Genomic DNA, 23,905 nt, shown 5'->3' with positions numbered 1-23,905 from the left:
CTTCAAGGATTTAAAATGCCCTTACTGTTATTGTGTTTATGTATACATATATGTATGTACAGTAGATATAAAAAGTTTACACACCCCTGTTAAAATGCCAGGTTTTTGTGATGTAAAAAAAATGAGACCACAATAAAACATTTCAAAACTTTTCCCACCTTTAATGTGACCTATAACCTGTACAATTCATTTGAAAAACAAACAAATCTGTTGACAGAAAAAATATAAAAAATAAAAAAATGTACAATACGCTGGTTGCATAACTGTGCACACCCTTAAACTAATACTTTGTTGTGTGTGCACACCCTTAAACTAATACTTTATTGAAGCATCTTTTGATTTAATTACAGCATTCAGTCTTCTTGGGTACACACCTGCCATCAATTAAAAAGACTCTGATTAACCCCAAATAAAGTTCAGCTGTCCTGGTAGGATTTGTTTGACATTTACTCAGTTGCCTGCTGCAGCACAAGCCATGGTTCCCAGAGAGCTTACAAAGCATCAAATGGATCTCATTGTTGAAAGGGATCAGGCAGGAAAAGGGTACAAAAATAAATTCCACATATAACATGGAACACAGTGAAGACAGTCATCGAAAAGTGGAGAAAATAGGGGGTGTGGCCAAAATGTCAGAGTGAGTGCAGTAGTTTTTTGTTGCTCTATTCATGAGATTTATTTCTGACAGGAATTAATTAAAAAAATTTTGAAATATCTTGGAAAAACTTACTATAAATATTCCTTTCACTATTGTGGATTATCAGAAGAAGAAAAAATAATAATCTTCAGTGAAATTCCTCACAAAAATCCTGTCAGAACATCAAATGCTGTATACAGATACTTGAAATATGAGTCATTCAAAGTCATCTGCTCCAGATAGTTCTATGAAAAAAGAACTACAGACTATAATTACAAGTATACAAGATCTCTCTACAAAAACGGATAGCCTAGAAAACATCATGGAAAACATGAAAAAAGAAAGTAAAAAACAAATTCAAGAATTAAAGGAAATGATTTCAAAGCACTCAGATCAAATAACCAGTATAGAAGAATCTCTAAATGAAATAGACGGGAAACAGATGGAGAATGACAATCAAATAAATTTCCTTTTGAAGCAAAATAATTCACTATTAGAAAAGGTGGATGATCTAGAATCAAGGTCAAGAAGAAATAATATTAGAATTTATGGAGTTCCTGAAAAGACAGAAGGGAATAACATGATTCTTTTTCTGAATAACTGGTTACCTAAAATACTAAACCTGCCAGAATCATTTTCTTATGGAATCGAAAGGGCACATAGATCTTTGTCAAACCCTTCTATATCTAAAAACTTAACTTCAACAAGATCTATCATAGTTAAGTTTTTATCAACACAGGATAAAGATTTGGTGTTGAAGACTGCCTGGTCGATGGGTCCTATTCAGGAAAATGGAAAAGTCATTAGATTTGATAACGATTATACATCTGTGACAATAGTAAAGAGAAAAGCCTGTGTTCCTCTCATTAAAGATCTAAAAAAAGCTGAAATAAAAGCTCAAATACTCTTCCCTGCTAGATTGAAAATCACACTTCCAGATGGTCAGAAAAATATTTAATAACATTGAAGAGGCAACAGAATTTGTCAAAAAACATAACCTACTAGACAAAATTGAAGATATGGAACTCTCTACCCCAAGCCTAAAGAGACAAGCTACAAATGGCAAAACAACAGCAAATGATAAATCAACAAAAAACTTAAAGGGAAATAAAATACTAACTTTTAATTTCCAGCGGCGTTTTTCCCATGGTAATATGTCCAGTACTACAAGCTATTAGCCTTTAACACTTCTCGAATGTACGACAGTTAAGAAAAGCTTGAAAATACCTGAAAAGCGTTATGTTCACCTCGCAAATGCAATATTTTGTTTGTCAAGCTTCATGAGAAGCAAGTCACGAACTATGCATTAAATCCTTGTTTTTGAGCCTGGCGCTCGCTACAGAAGCATTTAATGATGATGTAATGTCATCTGAGTCCAGTCGCACATTGGAAAAGTGGCGACAGAGGGAAAAAAACTTAACAAGGAAGTTATCACTGACTGAAGCTTTTGAATGCTTTCAAAGCATTCTTTGGACTATAAGTTTTCTCCTTGCAGTAAGATAATAAAATATTACATGCTTCTTATCTCAGAAACAAGATCTTGTTATATACATGTAGTGAACTGTTATAGTTACAGTCTAGTTAATTTGCAAAGTACAATCATTACAGATGGCTTCAGAATGTTTTATTTTTGGCTGGTTTGAATTCAAATTTCACTGATATTGTGATAAGCATGCCCTGTGGTAATGGAATCTATAGATAAACAATTTGGGAAAAATAAATCATTTACAAATAAGGAACTAAATGTGCACAATAGAAACTAACAAACTCCTAATTATAATATTGATACAATAATTAAATAATTGTGTTAATTATTCAAACTAACCCAAATGTATCTACTTAAGAGAGATCGGAAAGTGCTGGCACAAAGAATCTTTACAAGTTGTAGACAGTTAACCAAAGGGTAATGTGAGTGAGATAATATAATAAAAGAGAAGTGGGTAAACATACTACTCTTTGATGTTTTGACATGCAAACAAGTAAACATGCTTATTGCCAAAATATCATATTAGATATCAATATATAGTCAATAGCTAACATAAGTGCTGTATGTTTATGTACTTGTTAAACAGAAAGGATATTAATAACAGTGTAAGCTTGGAATGAATGCATTTCTGAAATACTAAAGCTTAAAAGCAACAGTAATATTACACTGATAGAGCAATAATGAAATAAATGAGATAAAATAATGATTGCAAATTACATTCAATATACCTGAAACACCAAACATCATAACAGCATAAAGAGCCATCCACAAATTAGAGACAGTTAAAACGAGAATGGGATGGGAAAATATGGAAACGCGGACAGGATGAGCATACAGTTACTTTTATGTTATATGTTGATATATAAACAAGGAAAAACTTGTTTTGTCGAGATGTCATGCATAGATGTCATCATATAATTAACAGCTTTTATAAGTAATGTTGTTTTATGTACTTGCTAAATTGAATAGATAGTAATTCTAATGTAAATTTGGAACAAATGCACCTCTGAAGTATTAAGGTTTGAAAGCAATAGTAGTAGTAGACTAATGAAACAGCAGGGGATAAATGAGATAAAAGATGATTGTAAAATATGCTTATTACACTAAATATATTTGAAATTTCAAACATCATAACAACATAACATGGAATGCTCATTACATTTGCTTAAACAACTTACATATGGAATATAAATAACATGTATAAAGACAATAGTTGAGAGGATGGTGAGTAAGAAAGAAAATAAAAATAAAGATTACTAAACCTCAAATTTAGGAACATATTAGCACGAAACATTAGCTATATAAAATAATAGCTTTATTTCCTTCAGCTTAATGAGAATTTTGAGCCTTTAGACTGCTTATGAAGTTATATCTATGTATGTTGATTTATGAAAGCAGAACCTTATTAATATAATGCAGGAACAAATATTAAACATAAATATTTACTACATAACTAGCCATTATTTGCAACTTATAAACATTTTATAATTTGTTATGTGTTTTAAGATATTTTGGCACTTTAAATGCCAATATAGGGTATTGTTAATATTGAACATGAATATCTGTATACTTAATTATTAAGTGCAGAAGCAACAATGTAAAGGTTGACTGGTTGTAGGGATGTTTGTGGTGGTGGCTAAGATGATGTTATCATCAAGCCAGGAATTTAGATTTCCATGTTTTGTTTTGTATATAGTTATATATGTTAAAATTTTGTTATTCAATTCCATTTATCTGCTCATAACTAAATTCAATGGAAGTATTTGTACTATTTTGAATGTTCTCTTATAAGTGTATGTCTTTAAATGTCAATGACCTTAATAATCCTTTCAAAAGAGGAAGTATAGTTAAATACTTGAAACTGAATAAAGTAGATATACAGTTTTTATAGGAACCACACATTGTTAATAAGGACTTCGACAGATTATCTTTTAACGGTTATATGATTCTTGCAGAGTCTCGTTATCAAACTAAGAGAAGAGGCATGATGATACTATGGAGAAAACATTACCAATACCTAAAATCATTGATACCGATGCAGATAAGAATGGCATGCTATGATACCTAAAATCATTGATACCTACACAGATAAGAATGGTATGCTATGATACCTAAAATCATTGATACCGATGCAGATAAGAATGGCATGCTATGATACCTAAAATCATTGATACCGATGCAGATAAGTATGGCATACTATGATACCTAAAATCATTGATACCTATGCAGATAAGTATGGCATGCTATGATACTTAAATTCATTGATACCTATGTAGATAAGTATGGCATGCTATGATACCTAAAATCATTGATACCTATACAGATAAGAATGGCATGCTATGCTTAGTAGTTTTACAGATAAACAAAAGATATGTAACATTAGTAAACTCTTACTGGATACCTGGTTTTGGAGCAATTACAGCAAATAAACAGCTTGAGTTAATCATTTCCAAATCCAAAGGTGAAATAATACATGCTGGAGACTTTAATTGTCTCCTTTCTGATAAAGATACTACAAAAAAAGATAATTTTAAAGCATCTTCTGCAGCAAAAAAAGTTAAAGAATTTCATTAATATATTAGATCTTAGAGATATTTATGCTCTAAAAGAAGCTCACTCATTAGAATACACTCACTATTCATATAGGTATGGTACACAAACAACAATTGATAAAGTACTAGTTACAAATAATATATTTCACAAGATTCAAGAAGTCTTAATTAGCTCGTGCCCACTGTCAGACCATAATGCCTTATTTTTTAAGCTTAATATCATGCCTATAGACTTAATAACTTTGCAAAGATTACCTGTCTATATAACTACATTAAAATGATTTAAAGAGTGGCTCCTTAATGAAATAAAACTTTTTCTAGATATTAATAATAATAATGAGACTTCAAAGGTCATACTTTGGGATTCACTAAAATCTTACTTATATGGTAAGATCAAAAATTGGTATCTAATCAAAAGAAAACAATGGGAAAATGAACTAATGCAACTACAAATAAATATAGATAAAATAAGGAAAAGTTTAAGTACCAAAGACATAAGAACAAATTCTGAGCTAAAAACATTAGACAATAGATACGCAGAAATTCTAAATCACAAAGTGACAATAAATCTAGAAAAATTAAGAATTCAATCCTATTCAGTGAACTCCAAACACATACACAGATTGGCAGTCAAAGCAAAACATCTAGCTGGCCTTAACCATATAAAAGAAATAATTGACAATAAAGGAATTAAAACAAAACATATTACGGAGCACAAAGAAATTTTAGAGGTCTTTAGAGTACATTACGAGAGGTTAAACAATACAAATGTTGATTCGGTAAACAGTGCACTTACAAATAATTTTCTGAAAGAAAATATTAACAAAAAAGTAACAAAAGAACAAAATACTAATTTGCTTAAGCCAATAACATTAAAAGAAATTAAAGAATGTATTCTAAACCTTAAAAGCAATAAGGCACCTGGATTAGATGGAATTATTAGAAAGATATATAAGTTGTTCCCAGAAGATACTTTAAAGATTTTGCAGGTAGCTTATGAAGAATTTAGAAAAAAATAAAAGCATTTTTCCATCATGGAAATATGCTATTATATCTTCCATTCTAAAACAAGACAAAGATCTTAAGCTAGTGGCATCATATTGTCCTATATCTCTACTAAATGTAAATTATAAAATCAATACCTCAATACTTACTAAAAGATTAAATCAATTCAGTTTGAGAATAACAGAAAATGATCAAGCAGGTTTTATTTTGAAAAGAAAAGTTCAAGACAATGTCATTAAGCTTGTAACCCTGATAGATGTTGCAAATAAGAAAAAAAGAACTATCAATAATTAGTTTAGATATTGAAAAAGCATTTGACTCTCTATCTTGGACATATTTATTTAAGGTATTAGAAACTTTTAATTTCTCCAATGATTTCATAGAACTAATAAATACCTTATACAAAAAATCTGTGTCATATATTAAAATTGGGGCATTCTTATCTAACAAAATTCAAATACTAAAAGGAACTAAACAAGGCTGCCCATTATTGTCTCTGTTATTTGCATTATCAGTAGAGCCATTTGCAATCTACATAAGAAAAATTATAACATAAACAGTTTCACTCTTAATTCAAATTATTCTTCAAAAGTACAATTATTTGCTGACGATATAATACTAAGTATAGGTAATTTAAACTCTTCAATAAGGCATATTGCAGATGTTATAGAACTTTTTGAGAAATGTTCTGGCTTAAAGTTCAATAATAATAAATCTGAAACATTATTAATAAATAGTAAAGTAAGTTCAGAATGGAGAAAATATAATAACTTTAACTGGGGAAATGAGTCTATTAAATATCTAGGTGTGTATATAAAGCCTAGTTGGAAAGAAATGATACAAGTTAACTATAGAAATCTATTGGATAAAGTCAAAGAATATATAGACAAGTGGAATAAAATGTTCTTTACTTTTGAAGAAAAACTAATACTAATAAAGATGTGTATTCTTCCTAAAGTTTTGTATTTGTTTCAATCTATAATTATTAGCTCTCCAAAAAAAAATAATAAAACAACTAAATTCACTTTTAATTAAGTTTTTATGGTACCTACAAAAACCCAGAATAAAATAAGATTGGCACAATAGAGATTGGGAAAAAGGTAGAATCACATTCCCGAATTTAGAACTATATGCTGATTCAGTTACAATTCATATAATAAGTAAGTAGTTAAGTAATAAGTATACATCAAATTGGAAAGATTTGCATACAAACATTTTATTATCTAATATAGATGAAAAAATAAACAATGACTTTTTTACTGAAAATAATAAACTGTTTTTAACAGTGAAAGATTCAGTATATAAAGAAAGCAAAAATGAGAAGCTACCATATTGCATTAGTTATATACTAAACAATTTTAAGAAAATTATAAACACACATTGCATAACAAGACATTTCTCAATATTAATGTTCCCAATAGCGTTCACAAACAATTGCTTAGATTCTTTCAATATAAACAAAATAATAGAAATGAAAGGCAATGGGTTAAATTACTGGCACCAATTCCTTAGTATAAATAATATTCTTGACACTACAAGTATCTTAGCAAGATACAATGTAAATCAAGATAATTGGTTAAATATTCAAATCTTCAGAGAATATCTAATAAAGGAATTTAAAACAAGTCAAGTGTCATATACTTCACCTCAGCCTAAAATAATTTTACTTTTGTGTAAATTAAATTCTTTACAATTTAGCATGGTGTTTTCTTTATCTAAGATCTATAAGACATTGAGGGCTGACTTAAAACAGCATGATGGTTCTCTATGGAGTTTTATAGAAAATACTAACAAATTTGGCTTCTCTGATAATGACAAATTATTAACACTCAGGTGGATAAATCATACAACATCATCTTTATATTGGAAAACATTTACATGGAAATTTATACACAGGAGTTATTTTACTCCACAGAAAATTGCAACAATAGTGAATAAAACTAGTCATAATTGTTGGAGATGTGATGAGAGTCTTTGTGCAGATTGGATACATATGTGCCTTGAATGTAAAATGATTGTTCCTTTTTGGCTGAAATTTAGAGATTTTACAAAGGCATTGTGGACAGACAAATGCATAATTACAGATACACTTTTATTACTCAATGCCCCAATACCAGATTGTATACCAAAATCAGAAATACATCTTTTATGGTCCATCTTGGCAACAGCAAGGAAAGTTATTACTTCAAATTGGAAAAGTAAAGTGACTGTCTCTTTTACTGAGTTTATACTATTGGCCAAGACAGTATGTAACAGAGAACTTGAAACTCTTAACTATAGAACAACAAGAATGACCCACAGAAAGTTATCTTGGTTGAAATTAAAAAAATTATTAGACAAAATGTAATATGTTGAACAAAGCTGTTTTAGTTATGAGTATTTTATATATAATTGTACATAGTTGAGTATTTAATGTCATGCTAATGAATAATTATCTGTATAATGTAATAATTTCTTGATCTATGAAAATCAATAAAACAGTGTTATATAAAAAAAAAGTGGAGAAAATATTGGACAACAGTGACGTTGTAAAGAACTGGACGTCCCTCCAAAATTGATGAAAAGACAAGATGAAAACTGGTCAGGGAGGCTGCCAAGAGACCTACAGCAACACTGAAGGAGCTGCATGAATTTCTGGCAAGTACTGGTTGTGTGCTACATGTGACAACAATCTCCCATATTCTCCATATGTTTGGACTATGGGGTAGGGTTGCAAGACGGAAGCCTTTTCTTACACAGAAAAACATCCAGGCCCAGCTAAAATTTGCAAAACAATACATCAAGTCTCCCAAAAGCATGTGGGAAAATGTATTATGGTCTGATGAGACCAAGGTTTAAGTTTTTGGCCACAATTCCAAAAGGTACGTTTGGCACAAAAACAACACTTTGCATCACCAAATAAATACCATCCCCATGGTGAAGCATGGTGGTGGCAGTATCATGCTTTGGGGTTACTTTTCTTCAGCTGGAACTGGGGCTTCAGTCAAGGTGGAGGGATTTAGGAACAGTTCTAAATACCAGTCCATTTTGACCCAGAATCTTCTGGCATCTGCTAGAAAGCTGAAGATGAAGAGGAATTTCACCTTTCAACATGACAATGACCCCAAGCATACATCCAAATCAACAAAAGAATGGCTTCACCAGAAGAAAATTAAAGTTTTGGAGTGGCCCAGCTACAGCCCAGACCTAAATCCAATAGAAAATGTGTGGGGTGACCTAAAGAGGGCTGTGCATAAGAGAAGCCCTAGCAATCTGACAGATTTGGAATAGTTTTGCAAGGAAGAGTGGGCAAATACTGCCAAGTCAAGATGTGCCATGCTGATAGACTCCTACCCAAGAAGACTGAATGCTTTAATTAAATCACAAGGTGCTTCAACAAAGTATTAGTTTAAGGGTATGCACACTTATGCAACCAGCATATTGCATGTTTTTTTTATTTTTTATATTTTTTCTCTAACAGATTTGTTTGTTTTTCAATTGAATTTTACAGGTTAAAGGTCACATTAAAGGTGGGAAAAGTTTTGAAATGATTTATTGTAATCTCATTTTTTTATATCACAAAAACCTGGTATTTTAACAGGGACGTGTAAACTTTTTATATCCACTGTATATGCATACGTGTGTATATATGATATATACACACACACACACACATATATATGCATATATGTATATATATATATATATATATATATATATATATATATATATATATATATATAAATAAACCAAGAAAGAAGGTGCACACGATCATACAATACTGGTGCACGGAGTATATTCACATAAACCACCAACAAAATCTCCAGCACTCAGCTAAAAAGAGATAGACAGCTGCTGTTTAGAGAAGTTTATTGCAGCACAGTCTGCATCCACATCCACAGACCGGTGACCAGTTTCGCCAAAGGCGTCATCAGTGTGTGACATAATAGACAGAAGCCCGGATTTAAATACAAAACTTCAAAACCAATAGGCAGCAACTTTTAAAGTTGTAAACTTCTAAATTCAAACACAAAAATAAAAATAAAATTACAATAATTAATATCAATAGTTTGAAATAGGTGCTTTCTATTCCCGCCACCAAAACCAAATACATGTATGAACCTTATACCTAATTTAAATATAAATATAAATACATATATTCCTAACTAGTCAGTATCCAAAATCAAATTTTTATACTAAATGCTGATACTTGTGCACACATATACACATACCAATATTATGTTATGTACATATATAATTATAATTATATGCATACATCCACATACACCCATTAACATACTCATATGTATATGCTACTATATGCATGCTACTTGTGCTTGCCTACATATGTCAATATCTTATTTATCCAGTACATCAGTATAAGCCTAACCACATGCACTAGGGTGTATACTCCAATAAATGTAAACTCCCACATATGCCTTTCTATGTGACAGACCATATGTGTGCCTCTTTTTAACACCAAAAAACACCCATCCAAATATACTTATTATAGAAGATACTATTAAAGACTGAATCATACAAAAATTTATAAAATACCTAAACCCTAACTACACCATCCCTACTAACTACCATTGATTATTAAGGCCTGGTTTGAAAAGGGCACCTAAATGTACTATCCGACATTCTTTTTCAGTCAATATTTTGTGTTTAAGCGTGATATTATCTTCTGATAATATTATCATATCTAGGTCTACAAACACAAAATGAGCTGTGGTATGGATTAACTTGTGTTTGTATAAGGCACTACAAACACGCTGACACTTGATATCACTAATATGGAGGGCTATCCTCTGTTTCAATGCACATGAGGTCTGGCCTATATAAAATGCCCCACATTGGCATATAGCCATATAGACCACCCATGTGCTTGTACACTTTATTAAATATTTGATATCAAACACCCTCCTAGTATTAATCCAAGTAATGAAACGTCCGCTCGGGGTTAATGCTCCAGTGTCAAAAGCAAAAACTAAATGAATAAACAGTCCACAAAGGAGCAAAACAATGAAGAGGAAAAATACTTGAATGTATATGGTCTGAAGAAGCTACTTGCGAAAGTGCTAACCTCTGCAGTAATAAACCAGTTTTTAACCAACTCTTGATTTTTGTGCACTACGCTTGATTTATGCTGTATTTTTCAGCATATGGGACTTTTTATTCAAGTATTTTTCCTCTTCATTGTTTTGCTCCTTTGTGGACTGTTTACCCTCCTAGTATTGACAGATGTAAAAGACTTAGTCTTGGACATCAATTTTTAAATACTAACAAAAAATGCAAAATGTGCTTAGGTATAAGGTTCATACATGTATTTGGTTTTATTGGCGGGAATAGGAAGCACCAAAGCAGTAGTTCCACGATTAGAAGAACCAGACCGTGGGATGAAGTATAAAAACTTTTTTATTCTTGTCTTATTTAAAAACAATGTTAAATCTTCACTTTCAAAAAGAACTTTCAATTGAATCCAGAAAAAACAATTGAGATCAAGCGCTTTCGCTTGGCTCAAATACCAAGCTTTATCAAGATGAACTGCTTACTAAAAAGGGCCATTAATATAGGGCTCTCCTTCGACCATGTGACTACAGGTCATAATTGAAGTTTAAAGTTGTACATTTTCAAATCCAAAATCAAAAAATATTATTTGTATTTGATCTATCATATTGACCTGGCTACACCTATTTATACATTATTATATACTTCACTGATATTCACAAAGAGAAATATATGTTAAAAAATGATGATGTGTTAAAATATTAAGTTAATGATCTTAATTCTTCTATTGAAAATTCATTCCACTGTGGATATTTTGCTCTAATACTTAATTATGTATTCCAAGTTTCTATTTAATTAAATATACACACAATAAATATATAAATAAATATTTTTTAAAAATATTCACTAAAAATATTTTTTAAAATACTAATATAAAATGTGTATAAATGAATAATGTGTTAATGTATATAAATAACCAATGACATAATTAATAAACAAAACCAATTACATAAACAGTTTCTAAACACAATACATCCATCTTTCATCTTTTATTCACAGTCTAGCCATTCTTAATTTCAGAACACTTCTTATATTAGTATTGTCATTCAAACCTGGACTACTAGCAGCATCTAATTTGAGCTGCCAAAGAAGTTCCTTGTATTCTAAATGTGTTTCCCAATCACCACCCCCCCCTGCCATCCATTTGTACTTGTTCTAATACTATAAAATTTATTTGCATATCTGGGCATGTAATGGAATGTTTGTAAAAAGCATTGGTTTCTTTTTTTCTGGAAACCTCATACAAATGCTCATAAATTCTCCTTCTCAAAGATCTCTCTGTTTTACCAACATAAAAACTGAAACATTTTGTGCAATAACCCAAGTATACTACTCCTTGTGTTGCACAATTCGTGTAAATATTGGCTTGAAAATGAAAGTTCCTTGAGGGAATATATAAAGAGCTTCTATTCAAAATGGATGTGCACTGTCTGCACATCCCACATTTGTAAGTGCCTTTTTTCAAATTTTTACCATTGTTGATTCTCCCTTGGGGTTGATACTTTTCAAATAATTCTTTGATATTGGTGTCCCTATGTCTAGTAAATCTAGGGTGTCTTGGAATATGTTTTTTTAACTCCTCATGTCCTGTCAAAACCGGCCGAAATTTAGAAATCACTTCTTCAATTTGTTGAGAATTATTTGAAAAAGTATGTATATAATTATTACAATGACCAGTATTATGGGCTTGACTAGGTTTTAATTCCTGGGTCTGGCCCAGACCTAACAAAGGGGGATACCTAGCCTCCCTATGGTCCAAAACCTCTTTACGCAGCACCTATTTCAAACTATTGATATTAATGAATTATTGTAATTTTATTTTTATTAGAAAGATATCAGAAGATAATATCACGCTTAAACACAAAATACTGATTGAAAAAGAATGTCGTTGGATAGTAAATTTAGGTGACCTTTTCAAACCAGGCCTTAATGATCAATGGTAGTTAGTAGGGTTGGTGTAGTTAGGGTTTAGGTATTTTTTCAATTTTGGTATGATTCAGTCTTTAATAGTATCTTCTGTAATAAGTATATTTGGATGGGTGTTTTTTGGTGTTAAAAAGAGGCACACATATGGTTTGTCACATAGAAAGGCATATGTGGGAGTTTGCATTTATTGGAGTATACACTCTAGTGCATGTGGTTAGGATTCTACTGATCTATTCATCACCGATCATTTAAGGAAAATAGCTCTCTTGATTTTACCACTGTGAGGCAGATATATTTATAGCAACTGCTATCATTTTCTTAATGATTGGTATTACATTTCAGTGAAAGTCCCACAGTAAAAGAATATACTGCAAGTTTTTCTTTAGTTAGTTGGCTTAGTTTGAGATTAGTTATTCTGAGTTCATTTTGAATGAGCCATTAATTCTGTTATGTTTATGTTACTTGATCGGTGATTAGTTCCTAAATTTGGACAATGCCCTTTGACGAATTACCTTATTCTAAGCTATGAGTAGCGATTTTCATGGTATTTATATTACTTACTTACTTTTACATAGGCATTAAAAAGTGGCCTTTTGTAGCTGCCGCTGAACTGAGTTGTGGAAGTTGTGCACGTGGTGATCGTTATGTTTTGTTTGTTTTTTTGCTCGCTTGGTGGGGAGCTAGCTGACGTCTGGCAGTTTTTTGTAGTGTTACAACAGACAGGACCCACTGTGAATTTTTATTGGTTGTTGGTCCCTTCTTTCTGACCTATGAGAGTTTGATTTTAGTGTACCATCCATTGGGGAATTGTTCTCCTGGATTGACCTATGGAGAAGAGTTGAGTTTGTCTTATTTTATTGGTTGCTCAGTATAATGAATTAATGCCATAGGCTGTTCATTGAACACAGAAGTTGCTGTGTTCTTGCCAGTGAACTGGTGATGAGCCCTTTGTGATGACTGATGCTATTTAAGAATTACTTAGCGCTTAAGCTATATATAGCGTTTTTATGATGTTTGTGATTTTTTGCATATATCTTCACATCTTTTTTTGCCCACAGTGATGACTGATGATATTTTGGAATTACCTAGCGCTTAAGCTATATGATGCTTGTGATTTTTTGCATACATTTTCACACCTTGTTAGCTTATGCCTTTGATTGACGAGGGGCTGGTGCTGACAGCCGGTCGTCTTCCGCAGTTAGGTAAGATACATCATGAACTCCTGTTGGATAGCTGTTATGTTAATTGACCAAAAAGAGATTGGCATTAGCGCACTATCTATTGGTCAATCGCTCCCTTGATCGACCTATAAGGAGAGTTGAACCCTCTTTATTTCATTGGCTGTGTAATGCTATGGAGAACAAACGCCATTGGTTATTTATTTTGATATGCGTTTATCAACCAATTGATGATGAATCCCCTTGGGGATGATTGCGGATGCTGGAGTTCCATTATATGTCTGAGTTTTTGTAGCGATTTTTGTGATTTATAGTTTATTCTATTATTACTTTTCATGGAGTTGGAAAATGTTGTCTGGCAACTGTCGCTGCATTGAATCAAGGAATTATATATGTAGCAACAGCGACCATTATTTTATTCTTTCAATTGACTGTTAGCTTATTTCCTCATCTATGAGTTTTGACAAGGGGTTGATGTAGCAATATGCACCGTGATTTTTATTGGTTATTGTCTCTGACATTGACTCTACAAGAGACTATCTATACTATACTTTACATTGGATAATTGTTTTTAAAAACCTATTAAGGAGAGAAGTGTTCTCTTTGCTTTATGGGTTGTTTAATACTATAAAGAGTTAATGCCATGGGTTATTTATTAAATATAGAAGTTGCTATAGACAAATAAGGAATAAGATACAGAAAGGTGATGAATAATGATTGGTGGTTATCATCACCATCTGATTAGCTTTAACCACACCGAATGGAGCCTATTCTGTTCTTTTGATTGGATGTTAGCTTCAGCTTTCGTCCTACAAGAAATGAAAAATTTTTTAATACAACCATTGGCTACTAACCCCATTGCCATTTTAGAACCAGAAAGATGATTGGATAGTTGTTTCTTTTTAAATGATGTTTTAGAAATAAGCGTTATGATCTGATGAAGGCTGAATAGCCGAAAGCGCTTTTCGATTTTTATTCTACACAGTTTGCTTTTAAGTGTTTGTCCTTTAATAAACACTTATTTTTATTTGGTCATTCATTTGGAATTTGAATAATCCATTTGCCGTGGTGGTGCTCTGAAGTCTTCACTTGTTGCTGCTTTACTTTTTTGTCTTCATCACCTTCAGCGGGATTTGGAAGTATTTTTCTCCCATTGTTTTCAGGTATGGAAATATAGTACATAAGGGAAGCTGGTGGTGGAATGCAGAAGTCCAGGAAGTCATCAAAAGAAAGGAGTGCAGGAAAAAGTGGGAGATAGAAAAGACAGACCAGGCTAGGAAGGAATACTGGTTGGCTAACAAAGAAGCTAAGAAAGGAGTTGCAATAGCAAAGAACAGGGCATTGGAGGCACTCTACCAGCTTCTGGAAAGTGACTCAGTAGGTGGCACAAAGAAACTATATCAGGTTGCAAGGCAAAGACAGAAAGATATAAAGATAATCAGACACCCATCATAAGGGATGCCAGCAACAATCTGCTCGCTAGTCCACAGGACATCAAAGGCAGATGGAAGCAGCACTTTCAGCAGCTTCTGAATGAAGAAAAACCACAGAAGCTGTACTGCCCCAGATACATCCTATGATGAGAGAAGAAATGGAGCCCCCCCCCCAGATGAAATAATAATAGTACTAAGGAAAATGAAGTCAAGGAAAACAATAAGCTCAGATGAGGTCACAGCAGATATAATAAAGTTGCTGGGTGACATAGGGGAGAAATGGCTCCCGAGACTAAGCATACACTTGCCAGTGTACAAGAACAATGGGAACATCTACAACTGTGGGCATTACAGAGGTATCAAACTCATGTCACATTGCATGAAAGTTCTGGAGAGGGTGATGGATAAATGGATACACTGAGTAGTAGAGAGTAAGATGGGAGATGAGCAGTTCGGATTTAGATCAGGATGCAGCACAACTGACGATGATTGCAGTGTGACAGATAATTGAGAGGAAGCTAGAAATGAGGAAAAAGTCCAACTGGGCATTCCTAGACTTGGAGAAAGCATATGACAAGGTCCCAAAAAAGCTGATTTTGGCAGTATTGCAGTGGTTCGAAGTCCCAGAAGCATTGGCAGAATTAGTACAAGGACCCCGTGACTGAAGTATGACAAGTGTTTGGTCTCACAGAGGGTTTTTCAGTTGGAGTGGGTGTGTACCAGGGCTCATTAGTAAACAGGTCAGAGGGAACAGATCAACAAAGTTGCTCTATGCATACAATGCGGCATTACAGGCAGACTCTGAGCAAGAACTGGAGCAATGGGTAGGGGAATGGAATGCAAAACTGAAGGCACATGAGATGAAACTAAGTATGATAAGACAGTGGTAATGGCAGCAAACTGTTTAAAGCAGAAGAAGTTGAGAATTGAGATAGAAGGGAAGATAGTGGGACAGGTTAATTGCTTCAAGTATTTGGAAGGGATGGTTGATGAGAAGGGGAAGTCTGAATGAAGAGGTCAAAACTAGAATCAGAGGGGCTGCAGCCAACTGGCATAGAGTATCAGGTGTACTGTATTACAGAAGAATGCCAAAGAAGCTGAAAAGTAAGATGTACAAAACACTGGTGTGGCCACTACTACTGTATGGTACTAAAACCTGGGCAGTGAAAGCTAGAGGTCATGGAAATGAAGTGCCTGAGAAGGATGGTAGGATGCACATTGTGGGACACATAGCCAGCCTTAGGCATAGGCCAACTAGGCGGCCGCCTAGGGCACCGCTCTAGCAGGGGCGCTTTTCCAGTATTTATTTGGTGTAGGTAGACTAGGATGGGGGCACCGGGTAGAGTGGTGGGGGGCACCATGAAGCCCTTTGGCCTAGGGCACCAGTTGACCTAAGGCCGCTCCTGGTGGGACAGACGACGAAATGAGGACATAGCAGTAGCCAAAGTAGATCCAATTACAGAAAAGATCAAAGAGAATAGATTATGCTGATTCGGACATGTGCGGCAAAGCAGAAGACAATCTGGTGAAGAAGATTTGGGGCAGACAGGAATAAGGTAAAGAGAAAACAAGGGCTTCCACCAAAGAGGAGGATGTGTGACAGAAGATCTGTGACAGTCAGGCAGGAGTGTGACACAGAATCAGAGAGATGGCAATAGTTAACCCCATCCATGTAGAAAATACAAAAAAGGGGATTGATGATGATTTAGAAATAAATAACCTAGACTTTAAATTACAAGACAACCAAAAGCGTAGCTCTCAAACTCTCATCTGCAAAATGAGGAGCACTAGCCCTCTTAATATGGAACAAATGGGCAAAATGTGGAACACTTATTAATGCCTTGCTAACAACTTCAACTAGGAATGTCATATGGTAGTTAAAATATGCTGGTTTTACTTATAAAAAAGATATTTTAATGAATAACTGATTCTGTTTACCATGGATATCATTTAAAAAAATTCCTACCATTGAATTTCTGGTAGGCCCGTTCAATGTAGAACTTTTGACAAACATGATCTTTTTAAGACCCCAAATGAGGGACGTTCATTGTAATGAAGTACACTTAAGAGGGGCTACCCAACGTGATAAAAAGACGCACAATAAGCTCCTTTGAAGATGCAGCTACGCCATTTCCTTTGCTCTGCCCACTGCTTCATCCAATCAGGAAATACCTACGGGCTCTCTTGGCAACAGAGGACGCGTTTTGGAACGTAATCCGGCAGCCGGCTTTGATTGGATGTCGTTTTACGGGTTGTGGCGTTCGGTATTGCCTTGCAGTGTCTGTTATGGTGTCGCTGTCTGCGTGACCAGCGTTGGGGAGTCTGATGGTTCGAAGTGTCTGAAACGGGGCGTGGAATCTCTTCGTTGTGTTTGGTCGTGAGTTGTGACAGTAGTTGGTGAGCCACTAATACGGGTAGTTCAGGGACGTTGCTTCATGTAGTCATGGTGTTAAAGGGGTGTGGACCATGTCTTAGGGAAGATCATCTGGACTAGGGTTTGGTTATCTCGGTTTGGGGGGCCCGGCTGCCCTCCCGTTGGGGGCGGGGGTCGCTCAACATGTCGGCCGTAATGCTGAGGAGGAAGGTCACCCGGCGATGGGAGAAACTGCCGGGCAGGAATACGTTCTGCTGCGATGGCCGCATCATGATGGCCAGACAGAAGGGGGTCTTTTACCTGACCTTAATTCTTATTGTTGGTACCTGCGCCCTTTTCTTCGCTTTTGAGTAAGTAGCTGCTGTTTACATTTATATGTAACAACGGTTTATTGTAGTCAGACACTTATTCATCTGCTTTTTAACTGTGCTTTTATATAGGTTTCATTGTACCATATTCAATAAAACCTGTTACCTGTTGTATTTTTTTTTTTTTTTTGCTTCTGCTATTCAAGGCTTCACTCTAACGCCTTGGGGGCATTTGAAAGTTCCAGACTTAACTGAAGTAGAGTTGGGTGTGACTGTGAGTGTGTGTAGGAATTGTCACATTCCTCTGCGTTAAGATGTGTATGCATATTTGTATGCCTTATTTATTTGTGTATTGGATGCAGTGTATTTAATATCTGGGCATAACATTAAAGATCGTGGCAGTCTGTGGAAGATCAGCAGAGAACAAGGAAATGCAACAAAGTTCATAACCTGAACTTTAAGTCCAATGTTTATATTGTTATTAACACGCCACCTGTCTCCTTAGTCCCTTTTTTGCAGCAACATTAAAAACCTGGCCTATAAGGACTAAGGATTTTTTTTTTGTACAAGTACTGAAATAGGTTCATAGGTTCATACTAGGCTATCTGCCCTGGGGCAATTATAAGCCTAGCCCGATTCTGTATGGCTTACACCACCCCTTGATTTGAGTATACTGTGCCCTTTTTAAGATTTAGTTTACTGTGCCTCTGTCTAATAGTGACATGGGAGTAATCCCTGGGACAAACCTACGATCCCCCATCCACCTATCGAGATTCTTCTTGAAGAGATTCAGTGAGGTGCTCTGCCTCACATGAACTGGAATTCTATTGCAGAGCGAAGGGAGCCTCTGGGTTATGAACCTGTCCCTCCAGCAAGTTCTATTTATTTCTGTGCTGAGGTTCAAGTCCCTCGAGCTTGTGGCTCTAAGGGATTTAGATTTACTGAGGTGGAGCATGTCCATTAATTCTGGATTTGACATAGCTTTGTATGTCAGGCATAGATCGCCTCAAAGTAGGCGGTATGCAACTGAGTAGAGCTGGAGTTTTTTTAACCGAGCAGCATATGGCATCTGTTTGAGACCCTTGATCCTCTTGGTGAGATACTTTTGGGGTCTTTCTAATTGCTGCAGGTGTCTGGTAAGGTACATCCCAAAATGGGGCATTGTATTCTATGATGGGCCTGATGAGGAATGAATAAAGGGACACGATTACCTCTCTTGATCTTGATGTGAAACCCTTCGTGATGAGGTGGGCTATGTAGAAGGTCTTTCTAACCACTTTGGCAATGTGGTTTTCAAAGGAGAGAAGGTCCAACGCCATGGCTGCTGTGCCCAGTTTAACAAATTTAAAGTAAATATATAATTAAATTATAAATAATGCAAACGGTGATACTGGCTCATGTATTGCAAATAATGCCAACAGTGAATCTGGCTTATAGTTTTTTTTACGATAGTTGATGTAAGGGAGATATATCAGTTTTACAAATTATTTAATTAAAATCTTCATTTTTAACAAGTATGTGAAAATTTCATTGTGCTATTGGCCATTTGATGTGGTGCAAGACATAAAACCAAGATGTAATGGAAAATGATTTCAGTGTGATTTATTCATTTTTATATTTGGTTTGGTTTCGTCAGTAATGGCTAGTAATGGTTTTTACTCAATGGCAGTGGTTGGTTCTAGCAATTAAGGGGACACACCTAGCTGTATTGTGTGAAGTGTCAGTGTTATGAGTTGTCTAATTTTGTTTCCTCTTCTTCAAAAATTGCTCAACCTGTGAGGATGTTTGTTGAGCGTATTTGGGGATACAGTACCTCTCACAAGACCTAGGGCAAGTTATGACAGAATCCTTTAGCAATATGAAGGACATTCACAAAGAAAAATTATATGTAACTAATAACTTCTATTTATTTCCATCTTTTTGTAATTTCATTTTTTTCCATTTTGGTGTATTTTATGTGTGTGTGAAGTGTTTTTGGAGTGAATATTCACCCTGTGTATCTTTCTTTTTCTGTGTGAGTGGAACTGATTTATTGATTGATATGGTTTAGAGCAGTAATAAAGTAGGAGATGCTGTGGCTCCGATAAACATATTTACCACATCCATTTTTATCATTATCAGCTTTTACCGTATGCAAGTGAGAGAGTACTATCATGCGTGCATGAGATTTGCATAACTATTTTATTTGCACAGCAGGGGAATCATACAAGTTGATATTTTTGTTATACTTATCGTTGAAATAAATATTGTAATTTAAATTGCTTTTATTTAATATTGTTTGCAAAAAGGGTTGTGATGTCACTTAACTTTTCTCACCCCACCCTTTGAACCAGCTGTGGGGTTTGGGAGGTGCTAACCCCTTTTTAAAATTGATATGAATGGAAAATAGAATTTGCAGATATTGTTGATTGGGGTTATCTGTCATGAGAAGTGATCTCTTTTTTTTTAATTTTAGTAGTGCTGTAGTTAGTGTGACAATCCTGTTTTCAAAAAAAAAAAAAAACATAGATGTGTAGGTATTGTAAAATTATGCCTATAAATTATTAATAGTAAGGTATGAGTACAGTCCCCAAGAAATTGTATCAGTTCCCTGCACATGTGGTTTCCATTTTATGTGACTTCATTTTGCACAGTGTTTCCAGTTTAGGTGGTGGGATTCCCTGCACATGTGGTTTCCATTTTATGTGACTTCATTTTGCACAGTGTTTCCAGTTTAGGTGGTGGGATTCTCCTTGTTACTAACAGTGTTATGGAAGTATCAAAGAGTATGCAAATTACTGTTAAATTTAAATAGTCACATTATTATTTTATTCATGTGTGTTAAATATTGGTGTTGTCGTTCTGCACTTTATCGCTTGACAATCTAAGATGCATTAACTATCACATTGTCCAGCATTCTTAATTTCCAGCTTATTTTTTATTTGATAATATGAAAAAATATTTCTCATCTGCCTTTATGATGTCTTCCACATGAAAAAGGATTTGGCTTTTTTTTTTTTTTTTCTTGCTCAATAAGATGTTTTTAGCCGGTAGAAATGGTGATACTTCTGTGACGATGACGCTGGTGGAGTTGGGATTTTTAAAATTTACTTAATGCTGTAGAAATGGTGATACTTCTGTGACGACGACGCTGGTGGAGTGGGGATTTTTAAAATTTACTTAATGCTGTAGACAGCTCAGGTTTATCTGTGCATTAGTGCTTTAATGTTTATGCTGATCTCAATTTCTGACTTGTATTTGTTCTTTCATTAATTTGATAATCTAAAATAATCCGCCAACGTATTTTCAGCTACAGTTTGGGGGAAGCACTTAGTAGGAAATTAAATGAATTATTAGTGTAGAAATTCAGGCAGAATATTATTGCTTCTAAAGCGTTTCACATTACCAAAGTAGTGTGTTGTTTTTAATTAATTTTGTAATGGATGGGAAGCTTTGTATGACTCTGAAGGGCACTGGGTACCATGTCCTTTGATTCAGAATGTTAGACTGTCTGGGCTTCATAGAGGTAAATGTGCAATTATAGGGCTGAAAAATGGTCCAACCCACGTGGCAGAACCCTGCCAATTTATAAAAAGTGCCCTGATTTCAGGGAGTATTATATATTATTGCTGTATGAAACTTCGTATGTAATAGATATGCAAATAAGGACCCATGGCATTGTTTACAACTTACAAACATTTGAATATTAGCGTGGAATAACTGCTAGAAAATATGTTGAGATAACAGCAAACTAACAGCGTAGAAAACACTAATGTGGCACCAGTTGTGCTAATTTTGGTGATTTTGTTGTTGGCAGACTATGCCTGAATATTGTCGTAAAACAACCTCATCTTTGTTGTTCAGCTGTCTAAAAGAGTGCTCTCTAAGCTGAGCTACATTATTAACAGCAACAGAGTATGAAAACTACACTGCACCTCCCCTACACAGTGACTTCTCTCACTGGCAAGCTGTAGGGCGTGCAACAGGCGTGGATACTGTCATTTACATAGTGTACAAGTGTATTGACTCTGCAGTTGTAACAACAGAGCCTTAAACACTTGTGAATCACTCCGTGCCATGACTGCAGACTGGAACTGGTCACGGTTTGCTATGTGATGCATGTCATTAGTGTGCTGCAGGACTACACTTAGAAGACCTTCCATAAGGGATTAGATTGCAATTTACACAAGCAGTAGCAGTGTAGTTCTAAGTGGGTTGTATAACATTTATGGCAATACTGTGTACAAGATTTTCAGTTGATTGTATATAGTGGTGATGTTTGTCTGAAGATTGCAAGCATTTATGAAAGTATGTCGTATTTAACTAAGGAAACCACAGTAAAAAAAACTTTTCTAAAGCAAACTTCACCTTACTTAAGACAGAGGTGGTAAGTTTCACAGCCCCCACGCTAAGGATAACACTGCCAAAGATGCAGAAACCTTTACAAATGTACTTTATGAGCACCTACAAGGATGCATGGTTCGTGCCATCCCTAGCAAAACCAAGACTCACTCTAAGAGAAGGAAACCAGTTTGGTGGACCCCTGCAATAAACAGGCTATACAGTAGAAGGAGGAATCTAGTTCAGAAAAAATGCAAATCCCAAGAAGGAAAGACATCCCTGATCAGTATCAGTAAGAAACTGAGGTCCCTCATGAAATCATCCAAGGCTAACTTCGAAAGAAAAATAGCTAAGGATTCAAAAGATAACCGCAAAGCCTTCTTTAGCTATGTTAAGAATCTAAGTGGCAATTCGCAGATATGCACTGAACTAGTACAAGATAGCACAAAATATATTGAACCTACTGATATTGCCAACATCCTGGCAGATTCAGTGCAAACTTCACCACCCCTCTCACCTCCAGAAGGGCCCACAACAATACCGGAAAAGTGTAGTGTCTCAAAAATCAGACTCATAGGTGAAAACAGCCCTTTCAAAAGCCAAAAACACAGCGTCAATGGGACCAGATGGTGTCCCAGGCTGCATTTTGCACGAACTACAGAACAAACTAACCCCCCATCTAAACATGCTGTTCAACCTCAGCCTCTCCACAGTCTATGTGCCCATAGAATGGAGCACAGCAACGGTTATTCCTCTCCACAAAGGAGGGGCCACAACTGACCCTGGTAACTATTGACTAGCCTGGTCTGCAAGGCTATGGAGCGCATCATCATGGAATTCGTTAACAAAGACATTGAGAACGGCCATACACTTGACCCGACCCAGTTTGGCTTTGGCTTTAAGGGCAAATCTTGCCTACTAAGCCTGGTTGACTTTGAGATAATCACCAAGGCCATAGATGAGGGAAAGGTGGTTCGCACAGCCTACCTTGACCTTGCCAAGGCTTTCAATACCATTCCCCACTCTGGTATTATAGAAAAACTCACCAGCCTGAACATAAACCCCTACGTCATGAGTTGGGTTGCCAGCTGGCTTAGAGACGGAACTCACACGGTAAGAATAGTGGGCTCCAGGTCCGACTCTAAACCAGTCACAAGTGGTGTCCCGCAAGGCACTGTCCTGGGACCCCTACCGTTCGAACTATACTTCGTAGAAGTACAGGCAAATGCAGGAGGACTATGGCTAACAAAGTTCGCCGATGACTGCAAACTGGGAGCCATAATTGACTCCCCGGCTGACACGGACATTTTCCAAAAGGGCCTTACTGAGACGGACATCTGGTGTCAAAGTCATGGCCTCAAGCTAAATGCCAAAAAATGCATAGTCATCCCGTTTGGGGAAAAACAAAACACCCACAAATTACCACATAGATGGCAGCCCCCTTAATACAGAAGAGGTAATAAGAGATCTGGGGACCCAGGTAGATAATAATCTCTCCTTTGATAATCATATTGCCAAAGTAGTTAGGAAATCCTATGTGGCCCATCTAATTTTTTAAATAGTTCGCATCTAGAAATAAAGAGATTATAGTGCCCCTCTGCTCGTCACTCATTAGACCCATCATAGAGTACAATGTCCCA

The sequence above is a fragment of the Protopterus annectens genome, chromosome 15.part0, assembly GCF_019279795.1.
Source record: "Protopterus annectens isolate FY-2018-M chromosome 15.part0, PAN1.0, whole genome shotgun sequence".
NCBI lineage: Eukaryota > Metazoa > Chordata > Ceratodontiformes > Protopteridae > Protopterus > Protopterus annectens.
This window is presented reverse-complemented; position numbering follows the sequence as displayed.